The following is a 16,021-nucleotide window of genomic DNA, read 5'->3' as shown; positions in this document are numbered from 1 at the left end:
TGCATGGTTAGTAGCTTCCGAGTCTTAACATCTGTGGTCTTCATTTCCTCCTTTGGCCAGGTAATTATTCCTGCAGGGTATCTGATTACTGGTAAGGCATAGCTGTTTATCGCACGGATCTTGCGGCTGAATGAAGTACCATCAGAAAGTCTCATTGAAGATATGAATGCAGCATATATATATATATATATATATATATATAATCTACTAGAGTACATTTTCAAAACAAAGATAGTCAGATTTTGGATCAGTATTTTAATACTTCTTATCATCAGTGTGGTTTTTAGACCTGAACACTTGGGGCTGTAGCCTCAAATGTTTCTGTCATAAGGAGTGCTCTTGTGTGTCTTGTTTGTTCAAAATTCTTTGGTCAAATTCTACATTTTGATGTATAAACTATATAAAAAAGTAAAGACTGTAGCTGTTAAGCATTCTGTGGTAAAATCTTCAAAAAACAGATGACAAAGTGCAAATTTCCAACTAAAATTCCTAGCTTATATTTGGGTTTTTTTTGTTTTGCTGAACACAGTTAAATGATAAGTATGAATAAATAGGATGAATACCACTTCATTTTTGAATTATTTTACATATTTTAGGTCCACAATCCACAATTAATTCAATAACGGTCACACAAAAAAAGACAAGTATACGAATTGATGACAATAAAATAATCTATTGCTTCTTTCAGATCTAATATCCCCCTACCCCCACCTTTCATAAAGCCTCAGGTGTCATTGTGCTTGCTTTCCATTTCTGTAGCACACATGGTGAGCAGAGACGTGTGTTGGATAACTGCTGTGCTGATCGGTGTTTTTCCTCCCACTCTCTATTCCTTCTAATCCTACTGCATCGTTGCCCGTTTCCATTTATGTCCACACATTTAACAACACGAGATCTCGACAGGAAGCAGGTGCTTTGTTTGCCTCTTTTGTTTATGGCCCCATCTTTTCCCAGGCTATCTGTGCACACAGAGGAGGCTACACAGGACACAAGGGAGGAGGAGGAGGGGNCTCTTCATCATACAGAGCTCTGTAAACCGTGCAGCCATGCAACGCCTCTGTGAGGTTATCAGTCCTGCTGCTCCTCAGCCTCAAGCAAACATTAGTGAGGAAGGAACGAGAGATGGAGGGGGAGGGAGGGAGGGGGAGAGGTATGACGCAAGGACAAGTGGGGGGCTAAGGGGGCAGGAGAGGAGACGATGATGAGGGTGGTGGGATCGACGATGGAGATGCTGAGTTTGTGAGGAAAGGTCAGGAGGCAGATGAGAGAATCGAAAGGATGGAAAAAAGAGTGAGTTTGAGAGGAATGCGCTCATGTTTATTGTGTTTGCTAAATATAGAAAAATCCTTCACAGTCTTCAGTGTTATTACTTTTCAGAGCTCTTGATAAACAAAATCATTCTCCTTGGCCATGTTGCTGAACACAGCCCTTTAGCCAACATGAACAGAATTGATCTTTCTCTGTACCACCGGTTACCACACAGGCATCTCATCTTTACACTATTAAACATTTTTAAAAATAAGCCAATCCTCTTATCCAAGTCAGCGGCCTCGGTGTGTCTGACATTTGTTAGTATTTCCACTCAGCTGCATCATCACATTTTTCTCCCACAAGTCTTGGAGGATGTGGGTGTCATGTGATACAAAGCACATGTGTGACCCTTACTCGTCACAAAGAGAAGAACAGAGGCGACCAGTGTGTGTTCCTCTAGATTTGATAAGAAAAAAAAACATTCATGGCTGTATACAGGCCAAACTACAGGTGTTCCATTATGCAGAACAGGTCTACTCAAAAGTCAAGTAAAATGTAATTTAAAAATCATAAATTGGTTTCAGCTTGCATGGCTCGTGTAAAACTGGCCAAAGTAAATTACAAAATTACTACAGTATTACATTTTTAATATACAGAGGTTTATGCACATCCACAAAATGTGCTACTTAAGCTGTTCGAAAGCATTTCAACTACATTACATTTGTCTGTGCAAGAAGTGCTTGAGTCAAAATCTATAATAGCGTTTTAAAATTTATTCTTTATTTAACCAGGAATGTCCCACTGAGACACAGTGTCTCCTTTCTTCTAGAAGTCCTGTTCAAGATGGTCGGAAGCAGCCAGGAATTTTTCTCCTACCAATAAATGATTTGAGAAGTGTTTTTTTTTTAAAAAAAAAAAACAAGTTCTGTTGGAGTGATTGTTGGACAATTATCTACACAAATAATCAGCCACTTTTATTAATACAGAGAAAATATGGCTAAAAGTCAAAAACAGAAAAAAAATAACAATAATAGGGAAGTCCCGAGCTGATCGCAAGCATCAGATCTGAGAACCAATCAAGGCTTTTTTCATGGATTGGTATTGAAGTTTGGAAGTTTTATGTCAGCTGCAAAGCAATATGGCTGCTGTGCAGCATCTGTAATTAAGCAGCCATTGTGATGCAATGTGCCACCATGTCTGCAGTATGGAAGTATTTTAAAATACAGTACAAAATAACAGTAATTCAAAAACTACTTGCAATGTTTGCAATTTGGGTATTTCTTAAGGCGGTAGTATTCAAACTGCAGTCAGCGCCACCAATTTTTTTAGACATTACTATCCAAACACTTGGCTAACCTCATTGAGTTCACCCAGCTAACTCTTAAAGCTAGCATGGTTACACAACACACTTTAAGGGAAAAAGAGAAGAGACAAGTTTCCACAGGACTGTGATTACAGAAGAGGTGACTGGAGGCTTACTCCATACTACACAATAAGTCAGAAAATTATTCTCTCTCCTGGGGCTGTGAGAAAAGAATGGCATTTTTCCCCCGCAGATCTGGTTTGGGAGTTTTTACAAACTGTTCTCAACAAATCCTCTGGGCAGAACTTATTTCTTGTGTTGTCCGAGAACTATTGTGTGATTGGTCAGAAATCTGAAGTGGGAATGTGGATTTAATGCTGAAAAGTGGAAATTTTTACATTTCCATTTGTCTGCTGGTGCGCAAGTACAAAAATCTAAACATGTCTTTAAGGCATATAAAGACATGTTTAGAAATGGCTGATAAATGTCTGACAATTCAAAGAGGCAGAGGAAAGCATCTGTGTGGAAAAAATAAAGTACAATGCTTTTGCGACAATTTCCCAAAGGTTAATGACGTGTTCAGACCAAAGAGCAGTGATCAAGCCTGCAAGAGGGGGGTCCTATCAGGACTCACCAGGAGTTCTGTGCTCAAGTGTCCAATAAAGTATGAACTGCCCTGGCCAGAATGAACTTTGTTCTTGTTCTTGACGACTTGAGAAAACAAACAAACTGAAATGCTCTCCCAACAAACCTGAGAGCTGTTGACTCTTTCATCACCTTTGAATAGGGTCTGAACACTTAGCTTTATCACCCACCACTGAAGGTAAAGGAGGATCGATAATGGTTTTGTCTGTGTGTCCATTTGTAATAATACAAGTATTAAATTGAGACTAGATCCTTAAATAAGAGCATATATTTTAACTCCTCTTCTATACTGTGTTCATTACAGCCACATATGTAGCCTATATCATCATTTTCTGGCAGTATGAATCTAATTAATCTCTCCAAACCAGTTGACTTCTATATTTTTTTTTTTTTTTGCAATACCTTTTAAGTTTGTAACAATTGCAAAAAAACAGAACAGGAAAAAATAATAAATAAAAAGCTGGGGAAAAAAATTCAAGTTTTGATCAAATAATATTCTGATTCTGATGTTTTCCATTGTGTTCTGCAGAAAGCCTTAATTTGAAGACAAACCAGGAACTACAGCTGCCAGACTGGAAACAAACTAAAGTTTCCCAATGAAATATATTGTAGTAAAACTATACAAAACAGTATTTAACCACTTTGATTACATGAGCTGTTTTTGACAGCAGAATAGGAAACGGGAAATTCTAAACTTATTGTCACAATCATGTATATTTTGAATCATTTTACTTTGTGGCTCTTCAAATGACCTGCCATCATAACTCACAGTCTCTCCAATGCTTCTTGAATTAATGAAAGACTTTAAAGCAAACTGAACATGAAAAAACACCTAAATGGATTAAACAAAACTATAAGGCAGAACATAAACCTCTGACCTAGTGTCAAACAGATGAGATCATGCAGTCTTTTTTAACCTCTCACTGCTTTAACACCTCACTGACTTCAGCCCTTCATTCAGATCACATGAACTCTGAAATGAGCTGCTCCATCTAAAATAATTAAAGCTCATTTTATTTTTTTTATGAAAGGGAGATTTTCATCAAATCATCTTTTTGTCAACCTGCTGGACCAAAACAGGACATGTCTGATTTACTTCCAAGCCAGTTCACATGACTGAAAATGCATTCATGAAACTTGATTAAAATTTCTGATACCGAAGTAAAGGCTTAGCAGTCCTTAAAGGAATGCATGTTGCCCGCAACCTTTCATGCCAGAGTTTTAGACTAACATCATCTTACATTGAGACGTGACAAGAAGTTGTAGCCATTTTGGTCAAACCTTGAAAATATTGTTTTGTATAATCTACTGTGATATCACAAGATGTCGCACTCAGAGTATGTGTAGTGAATGACTCTCATCTACTACCACATCAAACTTTAGCTCAATATCCGTAAAACTGACTGAAGGTCATTTTTGTTTTGGATAGGGTAAATTAGCTGCATTGACCATCTTGAATTGGACTGAGTTCAAAAGTTAATTAGTTGTAGATGTACATTCAGTGATTATTTCCTAAAAGTCTCCTTAAAGTCCATCCAGCTATTCATGAGCTATTTTGCTAACAGACAAACAGGGTTGATTCCAACAGTTAATGCAAACATTTTAAGCAGAGATCTCGCCTAATGAGTTGCACTTGAAGAATGTGTCGTGAATGACACTCAGCTACTAACACACCAGATTTTAGCACAATATCTGTAGAATTGACTGCATTTTAGCCATGTTTGTGTTTTCTAAAGGTCAGTTGGCTGTAGTGGCAATCTCGAATTGAGTTGGCTTATTTGAGCTGTAGAATAACCATTATTGATCCATTTCCTGAAAGTTTCATTTAAATTATTCTAATGGTTCATGACAAAAAGGGTTGACTGTTAGCGCTCAGTGTGTGTGTGTGTTGGGGATCAGTTTCAGCTCTACAATATCAGATTTTACCAAAATATCTGTAAAACGGACTGAAATATAGCCAAATCTGCGTTTTCTGAGGTCATCTGGCAGTGGCAGCCATCTTGAAATGGATTGGCTCCAAAAGTTAAGCAGTTGTAGATCTACATCCAATGATTGCTTTCTGGGAGTTTCACTAAAATGTGTCCAGTGGTTCATGAGATATTTTGCTAACAGATGGACACACAAACACAGGTTAAAAAAATAAATAAAACATTGCCTGCCTTTTGCCTTTTGATAGCAGGCAATAACTATGTGTATTCTATGCCTTAATTCTTAAATTTGTATTTATAATACTGTGTATACTTATAAAATTATCCTATTTAATCAACTTGTTTCATGCAAAAAAAAAAGTTGCAACTGGATGTGTTGAATAAAAAGGGAACACGTGTTCTAAAACCACACTGACCAATTTAATATTAAATACACAAAACAACAAAATGTGGTCCTTTAAAGTATATTAGACATAGCACTCCTCCATATTTGTCATAACCATGATATGCATTCAGTACGTAAGGGTAGCAGACAGCTGCACTCCATCAGTGCACTAAATGCTATTTACTGTGCCAAGTTTCCGCTGAATGAAAACATTTTAAAGGAACTCCACCCAAAACCTCTTTTGAGTGTGACGCACACAACACCTCTGGGCATAATAATACGCATTTGACCCCTTTCAGAGAACAAAGGTTGTATATTAACATGATACAAAATGTTTCAGATAAAAACAAAAAATGCCAAACTGTTATTGTCCTCTTGTCCCCATCTTTGTCCACACATGGTTAAGGTTCCTGGGACCCTGGTGATTCTTCAGGGAGGTGCAATTTCGTGGTGGGTGAAGCAACTGCCTCCTGCTCTTCGATTACATAGAACTAGTGTGGTCTACTAGATGGTTTCTTGAGAATTAAAGCAGCTCTGTGTGAAGAAATATAAAATCTTTTGACTCTTTCATTTAATCTGGTGTTTATCATTTCTTTAAACATTTTATGTTTTATGGCACAAATGTGTGAAGTGACACATAGTAAAAACCAACGTCTCATTAAGGTCTTTGTAGAGATGAACCCCCAGAGAATTATCCCCCAAATCTTCAGCTCCTGTTAGCTTTTTGGAGATTCACAGTGAGCTTCAGCATGGCTGTCTTCTTACATCTTTTCTGCTGTGAGTCATTTTTACTGCCCCTGTAACAGTTTTTGGCAGCTGCAGCTGTTTCCAGCATGAAACCTCAAAACCCTCTCTGTACAGTACCTACTTACTGCCAAAGAGCTGACAGACGTGGTTAGAGGCTTGCTGGTGAACACGGGGAGCATTTATCCACCAAAGCACCAGAGATTTCCCTCAGGAGCCGATAGAGGCCAAAATCAGACAGTAGAAGTGGGAACGTTGGAGCATATTCAAAACTCAGAAGCATCTTTCCAAATTAATTATTATGGTGCAGGTCTGGTAAATAGTTTGTCATTACCTGCTGTCAAAGGAAAAGGGGCAATAATTGTGCCTGCGTCTGTGTGTGGGACTGTCTGTCTGTAAGCAAAATATCTCATTAACTATTGGACGGACCCTAATGAAACTCTCAGAAAGTAATCACTTGGTGCACAACTACACCTAAAAATTGTCTGATTTCAGTAGGCTGTGGTGACCATCTTGAATTGAATTAACTCCAAAAGTTATTTAGTTGTAGATGCATGTGCAATCGTCACTTTTTGCAAGTTTTATTAAACCTCGTCCAGTGGTTCATGAGATATTTTACTTACAAACAGACATGGTCAAAAGCATTAGCTTTTGGAAGCAGGCAGTAATAGAAAAAAAATACATCATGGTAGACAAACGCTATAAGGAGAGCACAAAAAAGTAGCAGAGATAAAAATACCTTTTTGGTCATAAGTTTCTAATTAAAATTAGAGCAAAAGGAACATGCAGAAATGTGCGAGCTGGGTTTTCAGCCTTTATTTGCTTCGTATCCAAGCAACTACATACACAATTAGACATGTGATCTCGAGTTCTTCTAAATTTGTAGGGAGAATTGTGATTCATATCTTGAATTGTGTTTCTGCCTCAAAAGACTGAGCTGATCTTCTGACAGATCAACAACCCAACAAAGAATTTTGTTAAACATCAACTTCATCAACTGGAAAAGCCGTGACATGAAAACAGTGTTCACACGCTTCGTTTCTCTTGCTGTAAAGGTTATCAAAAAGGGGAGGAAAAAAAGTTCTTGGAAACACAACTGGGCATCATTTAGTCTAATGAAGGTAGCTTCCTACTCACTGCCATCACTATTCACTGTTGCAGTCCACTTTCTCTTCCTTAGCTTGTTGACTTTCTGTCAAGTTTTCTTCTTATATGTGTTCATCAATCCCCCGAGGAGCCAGGAATACAACACCAGGAGTGGAAGATCTGCTCAGAGCAGCTTATTTGAAATAATACAGATAAATTTGTTTGTACCACTTTGTTAAAAAATAGGAAAATCCACCATGATCAGTGAAATATCTTGAAACTGACAAAATAAAAATATAAAAAAATAAATCTAATTAAAATCTGTCATTTCTTTTGAATCTTCGTTCAACCAAATTATTTGAAAAAATACAAAAAAAACCTAATAAAACTGGCCTTGACAAAAAGGATGATACCTTAACTTAATATTTTGTTGCACAACCTTTTGAATCGATCACTGCAGTCAAGTGATTTCTGTAACTCTCTCTGAGACGTCTGCACCTGTCCACAGGTAGTTTGGCCCACTTCTCATAAACAAACAGCTCCATCTGTCTCAGGTTTGAAGGGTTCCTTTTCCAGAGTGTAGGTTTGGTGTTGGGGTTGGTAATGGAGGAGACCCCCCTTGATGGAACCACTGACCCAGAGACGTTGTCTCCAGTCCTGTGGACCTTAACCTTCTGAAGAATCTGAGCAGCTGTAGTCACAGGAACATCCAGCTGCTTGGAGACGGTCTTATAGTCTTTATCTTTAACATGCTGTCAGTCATTTTCTTTCTAAGCTCCTGAGACAACTCTGTCCTAAGCTTTCTGTCCCCCATGTTCATTGTCTTACACACCATGATACCAAACAGCCCTGTGACTACCTTTCACCCTTTAAACAGGCAGACTGACTGATTACAGGACTGAAGACACCTGTGATGCTGATTACAGGACACACCTGAGTTTAACATGTCCCTGTGGGACAATTTGTTTCAGTCTTTTCTAGAGGAACCATCCATTCTGTCAAGGACAATTTGAATTGTGTGTTTATTTAAAATAATTCTACTGAACCAAAATTCAAAAGTAATGACTTATTTTACTAGTTTTTTTGTTAGTTTTTCGTATTTTTATTATTATTATTATTATTAGTTTTGTAAGTTTTTAATTATTTCACAGACCTTTGTGGGGAGTTTTTTCTTTAACTAAAGGGTAAAAAACACATTTAAAAAAAAAAAAAAACATCCAAATTTGGATTTGGCACCAACACTTTAGTCATCATATACCACAATCTAGAACAATTACATTTTGTTTTATCAATAATTTGTTCCATTCACATTCAAAATGACTTTGTTTAATTTTATTTTTGGAAAAAAGTAGAAATAATGTGAACCAAGTTATTCTGTTAGACAGGAAGTTGTGTCTTGATTTGCAGTATAACAGAAGGAGGTTTCCATCTGTCACATGAGATAGTTAAGGCTGGGGAGATGGCACTTATTTCCTTCATTTGGAGATGTCAGAAAAAAAAACAGACGCAAGAAAAACAATGTAGTTGGAGGGAGGTCAGGACAGCTGAATTGAAAAAGCCTTGTCAGCTTCAAAGTATGTGCACATTAGACCCCTGATTACACAAGATGACGCACACAAAAATAGACCACGTTCAGTGAGTTCACACGGTATTAAACCGTTGCTTCACAGTTAGGACTCACAAACAGGCTAATGTTTTCCAGATTGTCTTAAACATGGCGGTGAGCTCTTTGGGCAAGCAGCTGACTGTGAACCTAATGTCAAGGAAATCTTTGAGAGATCTGAACTCATTCTCAGAATGAACTCTATATTTAGCTAAAGCATGTCATGTTCTGTCCTTAATGCTGGAAAAAAAACAAAAAACTTTAATATAGCTGCTTGAGATGCCCATTTAAGGACATGGCTTTCCAACTATAAATGCTCTAATTAACATATAGGCTGTAACACCTAAAGGAAAACTGGTTTAACCTTCAGTCAAACTACAAAGCTGTCTGGCAGAAGGAAAAACTGATGACCATAATAAAAGAGCAGCTGACAGGAACAACCAGACGTTAAACTTTCCACCCTTGCTGTGTGTGCAGGCTCTGTGCGCATGAATACAGGAGTCCACTGATCTCAGTGCAACTATGTTTCTGTTCAAAACACTCAACAAACGATAGAATTTTTGTTTACTGATCAAGTTAGCAGAGCAGAAAAAGAGTGTTGCAGCACAGCAGACCATAACACAGCTGTACCAGCGTGACCTGATTACTCACCATCTAACCAGCTACTGAAAAAAGTGGCGTCACAGATTAGAAAATGACAGATTAGAAAGCGCATAATGCACAAAGGCCTTGGAGGACAAGCCTTCATAACCTGTCAGATCATCAGCATGTGTAATCTTCTCCAGGAAGGCTCAGCCTTTTTTCTCTGTCTGCCTCGTTTTGCACCAGTGAATCAGACTGAAGCGCCAGAGGCTCTGCAGGGCTCTGTCCAAGGTCAGCAGGGCATGTGTGTCTCTGTAGTAGCAGGGTTTGTTCTGGCTGCTCTCCAGGTCCTCTTAGCCACTTTGACAGACAACAGACCACATTTGGTAAGGTGCTACACAGAGAGGAGATAAGGCATTGTAGAGCCGTCTGATGGAAAGCCACATGTGACTTTAGAAAGAATGATGTTCTGAATTCGTTCTTTTTATCGAGTGACCCCTGATGTGGCACAAGAAACAAATAATATGCCTTAAAATGTATGCATTTTACTTGATAATAAAAATTTAATTGGACATTTGGACAGATAGATTTATTCTGAAAAGTAAAACCCTACTTTTGTCTTAGGATTGGGCAATATGGCAAAAATTTATCACAATTTGCTTTTACAGCAAAATCACAATCACATTTCTTATTGTGTGAATGCTATTAAGCATTCACACCATTGTTTTCCTATTTCTCTTTATTATTATCATTATTATTCTTTAACTATTCCGTACGTTTGTCGGCATCTACCGCAGGCTGCAATTTTTAAGCGATTTCAGCCAGTCAGGTATCAAAACGTTCAGCTCGTTCAGGAGAAGGGTGCTATGACTTTTGGTACTGGTGCAATTTCGGCTGTTTAAGATATTTAGTATTAAAATCTTAGGACAGCTTCTGTATAATACTGATTGAAGGCTCAGAGGAACATGTAGGAGAGGGGTAGCAATGCTCGGCACTAACTGTAGTTTGTTATGATTGGCTGATTGCCATTTCTCTAGGATGAGCATGAAGCAAACTAGCCACTAATGTGATCTGGCAGAGGAAAAACCAGTGCGTCACCACAAAGCATAGAACAACATGTGCCCTATAGACGATCCGTTCACCTCTCTGCTTTGGCAGATCATCAAAAATCTAATTTTTTATGATCTAATATCAGCCTATCACCCATCGTTAATATGTCTTCTACAATACTCCAAGATGACACTGTCAAAATATCTGTTTTCAAAACAGTTAAATTTAAGGGGACAGCATTAAAAAGGCTCACAAGACAACTGGAAAACTTTTTCAGCCTCCTCATTTGTATCTCCGTCCAACATCAACTTCTCATTGTGTTGCTTTAATGCTACATCTCAAGTAAGAAAGCTGAATTTTTCTGCTTTTTTAATTTGCTAATAAAAAATTCTCATGAGCATGTTCACAGATTGCCTAATTTAAAAAACAAAAACAACTAATGCTCAAATTGCCATTTTTTTTTTACATCAAAGATGTCAACTGATATTGTTTACTTGCAAAGTCCCCATGATTTGTTTTTGTTTTCCCTCAGTCGAAGATGAAAAATTACAAGTTTCCAGTATTTACTCAAAGTAGCATACATTGGCACACAGTAGTAAACAGTCTATCCTCCACCACAAACGTTTAGTGCATATCGTAAAGCATTGCCCATCGATCTCAGCCTGCATGAAACCAAATGGAAAGGAATGGAACGAAGGTGAAAGCCGGGGTTTGTGGAGCAGATCCTCAGTGGAAAATTTACAGCCTGACTGGTCCTTTCTCCAACGTTTTCCAAACTGTTCCGGTTCAAAGCATAACTCACAGCAAGTCTGAGCCCTAAAAAAGATCAGTACAAACGTTCTGTAGCCAAAATGCAGAGGAATCGATGGCGTGTTAATCCTGTGTTTTTCTGTCAGCCTGCTGTTTGTGTTAATGTGAGCTCAGATTGTCTGAGCTGCTTTCAGCTCTCATTTATTTCCTACAAGTAAACAGTCTTTCTCTGAGTTACTGACTGTAATTTTTTTTTTACAAATATATCTCTGCATGACGGTGATATTTATTTATCTTTTACCCTTCAGAGGGACAAAGTTGAATCAAGCAGCTCACACAAAACAGGTTTGCATCCATGTCTGAATTGATCAGGATCTCCCTGGTCTGTGACTGTTGTAGATTGGTTTGTGAACAACATTCGTAAAGGAGTCTCCAAAATGTCTCAAAACGTTTGCAGGGTTCTCTGTTTCCCCGCGTGGATCACAGAGGCACACAATCGTGTGGCTTGAGTTTTGAAACCCAGACGTCTCAAACCCTTCTCAGCTTCGTTTCTGTAAATCCAGAATGCTACAGCTGTATTTCTGACACTTGCGCTGAGCTCTTTTTTCTGACAGAAAACATCTGAGGCCACAGCCCCAAATGTTCAGGTCTAAAAACCACATTGATGACAAATAATAACTGTTAAAATAACTGGTCCAAATCTGTCTACTTTGCTTCTGAAATGCACTCCGACAACATAAATCTTAAACGTGGGGGCGGTGACCAAAGTAGGTCAAGGCAGGTATGATGTGGGTGGAGGTGGGCACCAAAATACTGTGCACGGCCTAGATTACAGTTTTCCAAGCCGTGCACACAAAAACAGGCCACATTTTCAAAAACTGGCTGCTCAAGACACAGCCGCACAGCTTACTGGACGCGAACACAGAAAATTCTGTGAGACTGCAACTAAAAGTCTGCCTTTTTTCTCACAATATCGAGTCGCCAGCTAGTCTCTAACAGTCGCAGCTCAGCGAGATGCTACGCTTAGGAGCTGATAAATGTTAAGGAAATTCTATTAACAGCTGAGTAAATTGTACCATTTTGTGGAAGGAACAAAAACAATAATTTAAAGCAAAAAGAATAAAAACTAAATATGTTCCAACCTCCAAAGAGTTTAGATGTTTGGTCTGTCTTTGCCTCACTCGATAATAATGAGTTGCGATGGGTATCTTTAGGTTTGCTGTTGTTACCTCAATAAACCAATTTTCCATAAGAAAAAAAAATATTCTAAGCTTGAGTCGTGCCAATTAACCTAGTTTTTCCTCTTCATGTTTTATTTTTAATCATTGGCCCAGAAACTGTAGTTTCTAATTAGTCTTTAAAGAAAAAAAATCTTCAATGTCCATGTAAAGCTGAGCCATAAAATCCAAACAGTGAACTTGTACGTGTGTGTTTACAATGTTCGGTGGTTTATTAAAGTGGTCCCTGTCAGGACATGCCACAGCCGGCTCTGTTTCCCAGCACCCCTCTGACAGAGAACTGACACCAGCACAAAGCTGGGTTATTAGAGCTGGATCACAAAGGTTGTAGCTCGTGTTTTAGGTGCAGATAAGCATGCTCAAGACAAAAAACTAATAAAAAAGGGGGGGGTGGATTTCTCTTTGCCTCAGTCTGTTAGTGAAATAAGTCACCACAGGCAGGCAGCAAGAAGCCAGTGTTTATTTTCACCAGCCTAGTCCCAGCAAGGCTGGCACCGGGTAACACAAACAGCTCCTTTCCCTGGGGGGGGGGGGGGGGGCTCCCCTCCCCCTCCCCCTCCCCGTCCTGTAGTTGTCCTTTCCATAAGGACACAGCATGGTTACAGCGGGCAACGAGCTGTCATAACATCAGATGTTTTATTTGAGTCAGGAAATAGAAGTTGATTTGTGTTTACAGGATAGAGGGGGAGGAGGTTGGTGGGGGGCTGATGGTGCATTAACGGAGCATTTGGCAAAAGAGGAGAGGAGCGCTTTCAAAGGAAATCCATGCAGTCATTAAGGAGCCTGAATGCAGCAGCTAATGTGTGGGAGGGACGTGCATGGCAGCCCTTTAAACTGCACACACTCAACACACACACACACACAGGCGGTTAGATTAATGGATATACTTGGAAATGCCTCACACGCCAGAGAAAACACGCAAACATCCACAGCACGGACGCACGGCGCGAACAGTACACATCCGTGAAGAAAGCCGCATATTACAGTCTGAGTCTGGAGGCTGGGCTGGCTGGGAAAATGCCGGAAAAATTCAAGAAGCGCCGCTCGCTTCGTGACTCGGCAGCTTCCTGCGGCTGGCCGCTTCAAGTGTTACCCGCCCGACCATTTTAGAGCAGAAAACCCAACGACACAAAGCATTCGGTAAGACGGAGAGGAGAAGGAGCAGCACCAACCTTGGTCGGGTCGCCTCCTGTTATCCACTTGTTCCAATGGAAACTGAACACCATGGATGGATCTCCGGTTAAGTTTCCTGGCACTCAGACAAAAACCGCAGCCCACCGAACCGAACCGGAACTGGAAGCGGGTTGCTTTGAATTAAACCGAGTCTGTGGTGAAGAAGGAGGTGTTCTTCCCCCCTCTCTCTCTCTCTCTCTCTCTCTCTCTCTCTCTCTCTCCCTCTCTCTCTGTTTGTCGCTCTCAGGGCAGCATCGGCAGACAACGAGAAAAAGGTTGCGCCTTCAAACAGCTGTTTTTCCAAAATGGAGTTTTGTCGTGTCCGAGCCAATCACAGCGAGGCTGTGGGGCTCCCGCTCCTCCTGTGGGCTGGAGTCAGATCCACACCGACATCCATCCGCGGAAGGGACGCGCTTCATCGCTGATATTGGATGAGGATGGAGGGGGGACGTCTTTGTTTGCTTTTGATGCCACTGTGGCTTTGTTCAGACACACATCACAGCAGATTGTGGGTGAGATGGTAGCAGGGAAGCCCCTGATGTTTCTGATGGGGTTTCTTTAACTGTTCATCCACAGGGGCGCCACCAGGAGGGGGGAATGACCACCCCTATAAATAAGCTGGCCCGCCACTGGCCCACCTTGACTCTGACAGTCTTGCCCTCCTGATTCCTGACCTTCAACATTAATAAAGTTAGGTGAAAAGTCCCCTCTTTCTCCTATTGTTCAAATCTGAAGCCAAAATGTCTGCTTTTTTCTGAGTTGTATTTTTGGAGCCAGAAGCTGGGATGTGAGGGGGCTTGAACCCTCGATTATAAAAGTCCCACCTTCACACCCTCCCTACTTGCTAAGAGACGGTCACACTCTCAATTGCAGTGTAACGTAACACATTTCTTGAAGCATCAAATACCTAAATAAAACTGAACGTATTTTAAAAATGCATATTTGAACATACAGCAACAAGATAATAACTTCATGAAACAACAAAAGTCAACACCTGAAAATAACTATCTGAAGTGTATTTTTAGTTTTTAGTCAGGAAAATGTCCCATTTGTTTACATGGAGGGGCGGGACTTCCAAACTATCCTGCAGCATGCATCGTTTGTGGCTTCTGATCAGTTATAATATATCTCCACAATTATCAATTAAAAAAATAAAGGAAAATATGTTTAATTTTAAAAAATTTATTAAAAGAAACTTTTTTTTTTTTTTTTACAAATAAATACAATTTTACAATTGTATAGTGCTTTATCAAGTCAGAGGACTCCAAAGCGCTTTATACTACATTAGGTCATTTACACATTCACACACTGATGGGGCAGACTGACAGAAGTGAATAAGGATAACAAGAGAATAAACTATTTTGATGCACAAAGCCAATGTCCTCATACGAGAATGCAGCATCTCAGGTAGTTATATGCATATTTTTTTTTATAAATCTAAATTTAAAAGAAAAGGGAACAAGTTTCAGTGAGTGAGTTGTGACTGTGCTGTACTCAATTAATAATTTAAGCTGTAAAATATAATAAAAAAACATAGACAAATCAGGAGGTGATTCTTGTGCTGTCTTATTGCAATGTTTTTCCAAATAGTCTATATATGACAACAGTGTAAAACAAACAAACAAACAAACAAAAAGAACCCCTGAAATTTTGTTATAGCTTTTAGTTTTGGTGTGCCACCCCAAAATTATTAGTGGCCCCTTCTGAAAACTTTCTGGAGGCACCCCTGTTCATCCTGCAGAGGCAGTAATAACATTGTGTTTTCTTTATACCCTCAGATAGATGAACCACACCTACAGTAAACCTGTCCTTCAACAAGGTTTTATTCATATTCAGTTTTGTTCTGATGAGTTCTGTGGTGTTAAGTTATGCCCTAAATTGTAGCTTAATGTTCCAGCTTCTTTAGCCAGTTTTACAGATATTGAGCTAAAATTTGGTGTTGTAGAGGCTGAGACTGATCCTCAACACATATTCTGAGTGCATAAAATTAGTCATAAAATTAGAATATCATAAAAAAGAAGTTTGATTTCAGTAATTCCATTTAAAAAGTGAAACTTGTATATTATATTCATACATTATATACAAACTCATATATTTCAAATGTTTATTTCGTTTAATTTTGATGATTATAAATGACAACAAATGAAAATCTCAAATTCATCATATCAGAAAATTAGAATATTACTGAAGACCAATAAAAACAAAGGATTTATAGAAATGTTGGCCAACTGAAAAGTATGAACATGAAAAGTATGAGCATGTACAGCACTCAGTATTTAGTTG

At 39.1% G+C, this 16,021-nt stretch overlaps 1 protein-coding gene across 1 annotated transcript in view; it reads right to left on the bottom strand.

Moving 5' to 3' along the window:
- The window catches only part of pkig (protein kinase (cAMP-dependent, catalytic) inhibitor gamma), a 31,434-nt gene extending 17,384 nt beyond the window's left edge, over positions 1-14,050 (bottom strand). Inside the window, exon 1 of the mRNA XM_017435898.3 lies at positions 13,738-14,050. The gene's annotated coding sequence lies outside the window, so the exon portion shown is untranslated. The remainder of the gene's footprint in view (positions 1-13,737) is intronic.
- Between the last annotated feature and the right edge of the window lie 1,971 nt (positions 14,051-16,021).

This window comes from Kryptolebias marmoratus, linkage group LG8 (genome assembly GCF_001649575.2).
Source record: "Kryptolebias marmoratus isolate JLee-2015 linkage group LG8, ASM164957v2, whole genome shotgun sequence".
NCBI classification, from domain to species: domain Eukaryota; kingdom Metazoa; phylum Chordata; class Actinopteri; order Cyprinodontiformes; family Rivulidae; genus Kryptolebias; species Kryptolebias marmoratus.
This window is presented reverse-complemented; position numbering and strand designations above follow the sequence as displayed.